Below are 8,101 nucleotides of genomic sequence, written 5' to 3' on the forward strand. Positions count from 1 at the left end.
ATCCGAAGGCGGCGGCTGGGGCGGCGATCCCTTGTCGTGCGGCGGTGGCCGAAGCGCCATCTGCCGGTGGAGCGGAGACCTTGCGATGGATGACGGCGCTGGCAGCGCCCCATAAGACGGGGTGCCTGATCTGCGCGGAGATGGTGGCGGTGGCGACTGCGGATCCAACCCCGATCGGATCCGCCGCGGGGTGGCCTTTAGCCAACCGGTGGCACGTGGAGGGACCAATGAGGAGACGTCGGATTTCCGCCGGTTTACCGACATCAGCGTTCGTCTTCATGGCGAGACTCCGCTCGGTTCCAGCCAACCGCGAGATCGGGACGACGTGGCTTCCGATGAAAATCATGCTTGACTGCGATCATGGCAGACGATGGCGGCGTCTCGGACGTCGTTCCCTTCTTAAGACATCGTCGTTGCAGGTCACGTCAACCTGATCAGAAGGTTCTGGGGGAAACCCTAGATCTGGATATACCGGATCAGACGATGGCGACTTTTCGATGTCGTTCTCCTTCCTGGGGGCATCGTTTTGGAGCAAGTGTTGGCTGGAGGGGACAAGAGGAGGAGCGACGTGGTATCTGACACGTCGACTATGGTGGGTCTCAGCGGCATGGAGCAGCGGAGTGTCGCCGGTGGGCGTGTGATGATGGACGAGCGCAGGATGGTGGCGTTGTCTGGCATCGTGGTGGCGTCGACGGCAGTTAGACCGGGCAAGGTTAATGCAGCAGTATGTCACTAAAGATGGATAGGTGGCAGATGGCTGCGGCGGCCTCATACCCGGCAGGCGTCCTGGTTGAGGAGTGCGCTGGACTGGTGGGTGCCCCATACGTACCCAGCAGGCGTCCTGGTTGAGACCTCAGCTCTTAGATGTTAGGTTTGGCTGCGAGGTCTGGTTGGCATTAGGCCCAGATTTTCAGCGTCCCTTCATCAATTGGATAGGAGTAGCGACAGATGTTGCCTAGACGGTGGCTTTAGTATTATTGTTGTATGACTTTGTAAGGTCTTGTGAGAATAATTAATAAAGTGACCGCATGCATCGCCCGGATGCAGAGGCCAGGGGTCATCCTCCTTTTTCTAAAAGAAAAATATCATCAAACAAATGTGAGCACTAGAAGGCCACGGAGAATTATTGGGAAAAAAGTAAGTACTCTTTATAAAAAAGGATGAGTAGTTAAGATGAGCATAAAGTAACAATCCTTAGGTTTTGCAGAGCCTACTTGCTTTTTCCCACATCTCCGTTACGGTATCCGGACAAGTTCTTTTGAGCCGATTGTACCCTTTGCTTGCCACCACATCATCTATTTTAGTAGATGATGATGCAATAAATCGAATGCAAGCATCTTGTAGCCGAGAACAACTATGTTGACTGGCCAAAGCCAATGTAGTTGCAAGGGACTCGGCATTGAGGTCTTTGCAGAGGATGCTTTCGCACATAAGCTTCAATCTTTCCATGCCATAGTGATCTGCAGCCACAAGCAGGTGTCTGGTAACCTCTCTCTTATTGTCTTCATCTAGCAAGTCGTCGCCCATGACCGCGGGCAATGAATTGTTATATATGAAGTGGAGCAGAAACTTGAAGACATCAGGTTGCATGTTGTTAATGGCGATGCGGCTTGAATCCTTCTCCATCATCGGTCCATAGAGCATCGCCTTGAAAACCGGAGACCGCATCGCTAGCACGAGCTTGTGGGCTGGAAATTTCACTCCTTGAACCTCGAGTGTCACATCCACACCCTCCTTTGCCTCTAGCAGCTTCCCGAGTTGGTCCATGATTTCGGACGGTGGCGCCTCCTCCTCAACATGGGCCTCCTCCTCGATAACATATGGCTCCTTGATGACAGTCAAGGCGCATTTGATAGTGAGACGATCGTCAACAACATAGCCCGATGCTTCCATCTCGCCTCTGTTTATATTGTGCGTGACAAAGTAGTCTGGATTGGGAAGATTGGCCGACAGGGCCACCGACAAAGAAAGAGAAAACCGCTTAGTTGTACAGTGGAACAAGCTGATTGTGAAGGATACCCGTGCCTTGAATGCCTTCTGGTCCAGCTCCATCAGCTCCAGAGCGACCACTATGTCGTCCTTGCCATCTTCCGTAGACCCGTCCGGGTAATAATGGAGGCACCAGTAATGGCCGCCAACAGTGAACCATGACGACTCGATGTAGCAGCCGACGCCCATGCCCGTGTGAATGCTGTAGTCGGAGATCTTGAACAAGTGCTCCCCCTGCTCCCACTCCGCTGTGCACGTCGATGCGCTCAACAAGATCGATATTAAATTACAATTTCTTGGTGCCCTGGTGTAGATTCGATTCTTGAGGTGATTTCTTTCTTTTCACAACCCACCCCTTATATTTATACTAGTAGTAATATGTATCTGTTTTGATCGAATTGAATTAGCAATCACATGATATGTACTTGATCCGGAGTCTGTCCAATGGTCGGTGGCTGGTTCCGTAACCTAGTCGAACATGATCCTGTCCCCCTCCCTGCCGGGAAACACTAGAATAGAAACTGTGCTTCATGTGAAAGAATAGAAAAATCAATCTGGGCCTTCTGGTTGAAGATGAATAGTACAGATTATGGCCGAGCGATTTGTACAGAAAATTAGCTAAAAGGCCCCTCGGTTCTGGTTACTTTGCATCTCACATCCTTCTTCTCCAAACGTGATCCCCTCCTCAGCGGTAACAAGCCTCCTAGACCAACCCCTCCTTAGGGACAAACATGTACAACTTCCTTGCATAGTTAGTGATGTTGTACAATCCACTAATGCACTGAAATATACTCCCTACATGATTTTATGCAATAGATGCGTGCAACGTTTTATAAGACTAAAAGGGTTGTGGGCATCATCGATGCGCAGATGTACGATAAATGGTCGCTGGACAGAATGATTGGAGAGGGAGATGAAGTATTTGAGGTGGTTATTGCAAAGTTTTGTTTATATCTAACTGTCACTAGGTTTTTTTCTTCATAAAATGTCCATTTAAGTGGCCTGGGATCGTGTTGAGACGAGTCTGGACGTTTCTCTCCCTCTCCCGTCCGAAGAAGAGGGGCGGCTTTTTACATCTCCCAGTCGACCCACCTCAACGCCGCTGTTGCGCCGGATCCCTCGCCCTCCGTCTGCCGCTTTGGCGGCGGGAGGGCGGGGGGTCCTCGTCTCGCGGCTGTAATGGCGGCGATGAGGAGGTGATGGAGTCGCTGGTGTGGTTTTTGTTGCATGTGCGCGTCCCCTTCGACTCCGATGCTCGATGGAGCTCCGTGGTGGTGCACCTGCTTCCCCAGCACTCGCGAATCAACGGATTTGTGTTGTGCTTCCTTCCCCAGTCAGATCTCGCGGGGCGGCGGATCAGGGATGTGAAGATCTCGAAGATGACGACATGGTGGTTCGCGGCGGAGCCGATGTTCCTGGGCGTTACCTCTCTAGAGGCGGTGAGTGAGGACTTTCCGGTTGCCATGGGGATGATTTCGTCGATCCAAGGCGCATGGACGAGCGCAGGCGGCAGCGCGTATTCCTCTCTTTCGGGATGCCGACGATGCTAGAGCTCAGAAGGACTCCTTTGTATTATCTACTATTTTCTAAGCTTTTCTGTAAGATCGAACTATCTATGAAATCGTAATCTTCTCGCAAAAAAAGTGGCCTGGGATCCCTCCATGAGAACCCATGCCATCCATCCATGATATGACGGCTAAGGACTATTTTTTTCTTCTATTTTTGCACTGCAAGTCCATCTTCTATTGTGGCGCCCGGGCAAGACAAATAGGAGCTACAACGCCGGGTCACGCGGCAACCTCTTCCTCGCAGTGGCCAGCTGGCCAACACGTCGCGTCGGCAGGCAGGCCTTTCTAAGACTGTGCGACGACAAGGCGTGGGCTGGCGGCCGGCGCCGGCGCTGTCTCTAGTGTTCGATTCGCGCCGTCCTCTAACAATCTCATACTTGCCTCCTAGGACTAGGTGACATCTCTAACCCCATCGTTATCTCTGGCTCCTGGCTTCCCAATTTGATGCATTTTTTTGAGGTGAAATTATCGTAGTTTATCTTTGCAGATTTGAGGCCTAACAGGTTTCCTGTGGATTTTTTTAAAACAAGGCAAAAGATTTACCATATTCATTGATTAAGGGAGAAGGTTTAAGACAAATAACCGCAAAGTGGGAGACAAATATCTACTCTCGCGGCATTACAATACTCAAGTGCGTGGCACAAGCAATAGCCCAAAGATGGGCCTCCTCTTTTATCTTCGCGACTAGCATCATCGTCGTAGCAGCGGTGTTACGAAAAACCCTTGCATTATGCTGTAACACCCTCGATGCGACTATATCTCCCACGTGTCGAGGCACGACTTAGAGGCATAATCGCATTGAAGGCATATGTAGCAAGTTAGGCAATCATCACAACATCCCATGTAATATAGATAATAAAAGGGGAGATAACATAGTTGGCTTACACTCGCCACATCAATCAAGTACATAAATAACATTACATCATCCAAACACTCATGGCCCGACTACGGCGCCAAAATAAAAGATAACACAACATGCGACACGGTCCCGATCACCCCAACTGGGCACCACTACTGATCATCAGGGAAAGACACATAGTATCGTTGAGAGTCCTCGTCGAACTCCCACTTGAGCTCAAGCGCGTCACCTGGAGCGGAATCATCAGGCCCTGCATCTGGATTTAATAGTAATCTGTGAGCCACAAGGACTCAGCAATCTCGCACCCTCGCGATCAAGATTATTTAAGCTTATAGGTAAGGCAAGGTAAATATGTGTGGAGCTGCAGCAAGCGACTAGCATATATGGTGGCTATCCTGTTCGCAAAAGAGAGCGAGAAGAGGAGGCAAAGCACGAACGCATAACTAAAGAGGGCAACCTGTGGCAAGCAATACTCCAACACCGTGTCCACTTCCCGGACTCTGCCGAGAAGAGGCCATCACGGTAACTCACACTGTTGATTCATTTTAATTAAGTTAAGGTTCAAGTTATCTACAACCGGACGTTAACAAATTCCCATCTGCCCATAACCGCGGGCATGACTTTCGAAAATTCAAATCCCTGCAGGGGAGTCCCAGCTTAACCCATGACAAGCTCTCACGGTCAACGAAGGAATAGACCTCCTCCCGAGACGTTCCGATCAGACTCAGTACCTTGGTTCTTCAAGACACTTCGACAGGTTAAAACAAGACCAGCAACACCGCCGAATGTGCCGACAAATCCCGATAGGAGCTGCACATATCTCGTTCTCAGGGCACACTCAGATGAGCTCTTCATACAACTAAAACCAAACCTTGAGTTTCCCCGAGGGGGCGCTGCACAGGACTCTAGTTCGGACCAACACTCAGAGGAGCACTGGCCCGGGGGGGCTAAAATAAGATGACCCTCGGGCTCCAGAAACCCAAGGGAAGAAGAGGCTAGGTGGCAAATGGTAAAACCAAGGTTGGGCATTACTGGAAAAGCTTTAATCAAGGTGAACTATCAAGGGGTTCCCATTATAACCCAACCGCGTAAGGAACGCAAAATCCGGGAACATAACACCGATATGACGGAAACTAGGGCGGCAAGAGTGGAACAAAACATTAGGCGAGAGGCCGAGCCTTCCACCCTTTACCAAGTATATATATGCATTAAGATAACATGGCAAAATAATGATATCCCAACCAGTAAAATAATGTTCCAACAAGGAACGGTCTCCAATCTTCACCTGCAACTAGCAACGCTATAAGAGGGGCTGAGCAAAGCGGTAACATAGCCAATCAATGGTTTTCTAGGGCATGGTGGATTAGAGGTTTGACATGGCAATTTGGGAGGCTTGAAAACAAGTGGTAGGCATCATAGCATTGGCATAGCAAAAGAGCGAGCATCTAGCAAAGCAAAGATAGTAGTGATTTCGAGGGTATGATCATCTTGCCTGCAATGTTGTCAGAGTTGACTGGATCCTCGAAAGCAAACTCAACGGGCTCCTTGTTAGCGAACTCGTCTCCCGGCTCTACCCAAACAATACAAACAAGCAACAAGGACACAATCAACCACGTGCAAGGATCAAACAATATGATGCAAACATGGTATGCTATGCGGGATGCGATGCGAGATGCATATGCAAGATGTGACAAGGAATGCATGAACCTGGCCTCAACTTGGAAATCCAAGTGTGCCACTGGAAAGATGAGATGAAATCGCTTGAAAACAATATAAAGAACGCCGGAATCGGAGTTACGGTTTGGAAATGGCAAGCGATTCAAATATGGCCATGTTCTGCGATTTACAGCAAGTAGCCATCTAAATGCAACAAGATGAACATGCTATAGCACCCAAACATGACAACAAAATACATGGCAGGGATGCATTCAAGATGCTTAACAAAAGTCTAGCACTGAGCTACGGCCAATTCATCCATTAACAGGTTCAAACAAGCATGGCAAAAATGCATATGGTAAACAGATCTCAGACTTATGAAATTAACACTTGTCTGGAATTTCAGATCAGATAGCACTCTTTGGAGCAACAAAACTACATTCTACAAGACCTGAACATGGCAAAGTAAAGCATGGCATGGAGCTACTCAAAGAGCTTAACAAAAGTCCCTTAGTGACCTTGAGCCAAAAGGGGTCAGAAAATACATTTGCAAGCATGTGAACATGGCAAAAACATAATCAGTTCTCAGACTTAGTGAAAACTGGAGCATGCTGAAAACAGATATCAAGTAGGCATGTTTACGAGCTCGATGCACTCACTACGGTGCAAGTCATGACCAACTAAGCATACATCCATCAAGAATACACAAAATGCAAGCTATACATGGCAAGAACAATAGCATAGCATGCACGGATCAACTACAACATCATCGGCAAAATCGCTAACAAGTAGACAATCTGCCCAGATTCACGAAATAGCAAAAGTAGAGCTCGATTGACTTAAGCTAGGGTGCTCCATAATTGCAAACAAAGATATGCATGGATAGAGCACTACAATATTAACAAAACATCCTTACTGATCATCCTCAAAAGAGGCACGGATCACTAGGAAACAACATGAACATATGGCCATATGAGATAAACAGCTCAAGGACTTAGTGGAAATGCTAAGTCCCTGAAATCAGCATTACCAAGTGCCTCACTTTGCAAGCTTGTGCTAGTCACCACACACATCACAAAAATACATGGGTTGCACCTCTGGAAAGATGGCAAAACCCTTAACAAAACATATGTAGAGCTCATGGGCATATCAAGCACACATCAATCATGGCAAAAATGACAAATATCTAAATGGAGTAGCAGATCTGACAATTATCTCAAGTAGCCCTCTTCTAACAACATTTCGGGCATCAAGATGAACTCAAATGAAAATGATGCAATGGAATGAAATGATGTACTCTCTGAGACGAACATTTTGATATGCTATATGCCCAAAACGGAGCTACGGATGCAAAGTTATAGCACGATGAACAAGAGCATATGAACTAGGGTTTCGGGAGAAAGTCAACCCCGAGATTTAAACTCAGATCCAGATCCGGGGCTTCACGCGAACCGAGGATCGCCGGGATTCCTGTAGCGGCCGGAGAAGTCGTCGGACTTGGCGGTTGGGGCGCCGGATCTTGGAGAGGCGGCCGGATGGCGCGGATCCGGCCACCGGAGCGGCGGACGGCGGGTGGCGGCGGTTGATGGCGCTGGCCTCGGTAGGCGCGGCGGGCGCGGGCGCCGGCGAGCGGCTAGGCGAGCGCCGGCGGAACGAAAGGCGGCGGCCGCGGCGGAGGTGCGGTGACCCGGGCGTGGGGAAGAAGGTACCGAGCGGCGCGGGCGGCGATGGGCCTCGGGGGCCCGATCCGGGCCTCCCGGGCCGAAGCGGCGGCGATGTGGGCGCGAGGCGGCAGAGAATGGGGGTGTGCCACGTGGCGGCGGTGGTGGAAGCCGGACACGTCCGTCGGTGGCGAAAATGTCCGGCGGCGGCGGACGAAGTGGATCTAGGTTAGGGATGGAGGGGATCCGGGATTTTTAGGAGGGGTTCTTTATATAGGCATAGAGGGAGCTAGGAGAGTCCAAATGAGGTGCGGTTTTCGGCCACGCGATCATGATCGAACGCTCTAGATGATGGAGAGGGTTTAGGT

General features: G+C 49.7%; 1 pseudogene; it reads right to left on the reverse strand.

The window, feature by feature from the left end:
* Window positions 1-1,210: 1,210 nt before the first annotated feature.
* Window positions 1,211-3,454, reverse strand: LOC125506934 (BTB/POZ and MATH domain-containing protein 2-like; annotated as a pseudogene).
* Window positions 3,455-8,101: the final 4,647 nt, after the last annotated feature.

Source organism: Triticum urartu, chromosome 5A, assembly GCF_056163025.1.
Source record: "Triticum urartu cultivar PI428250 chromosome 5A, HENAU_Tu73, whole genome shotgun sequence".
Classification (NCBI taxonomy): domain Eukaryota; kingdom Viridiplantae; phylum Streptophyta; class Magnoliopsida; order Poales; family Poaceae; genus Triticum; species Triticum urartu.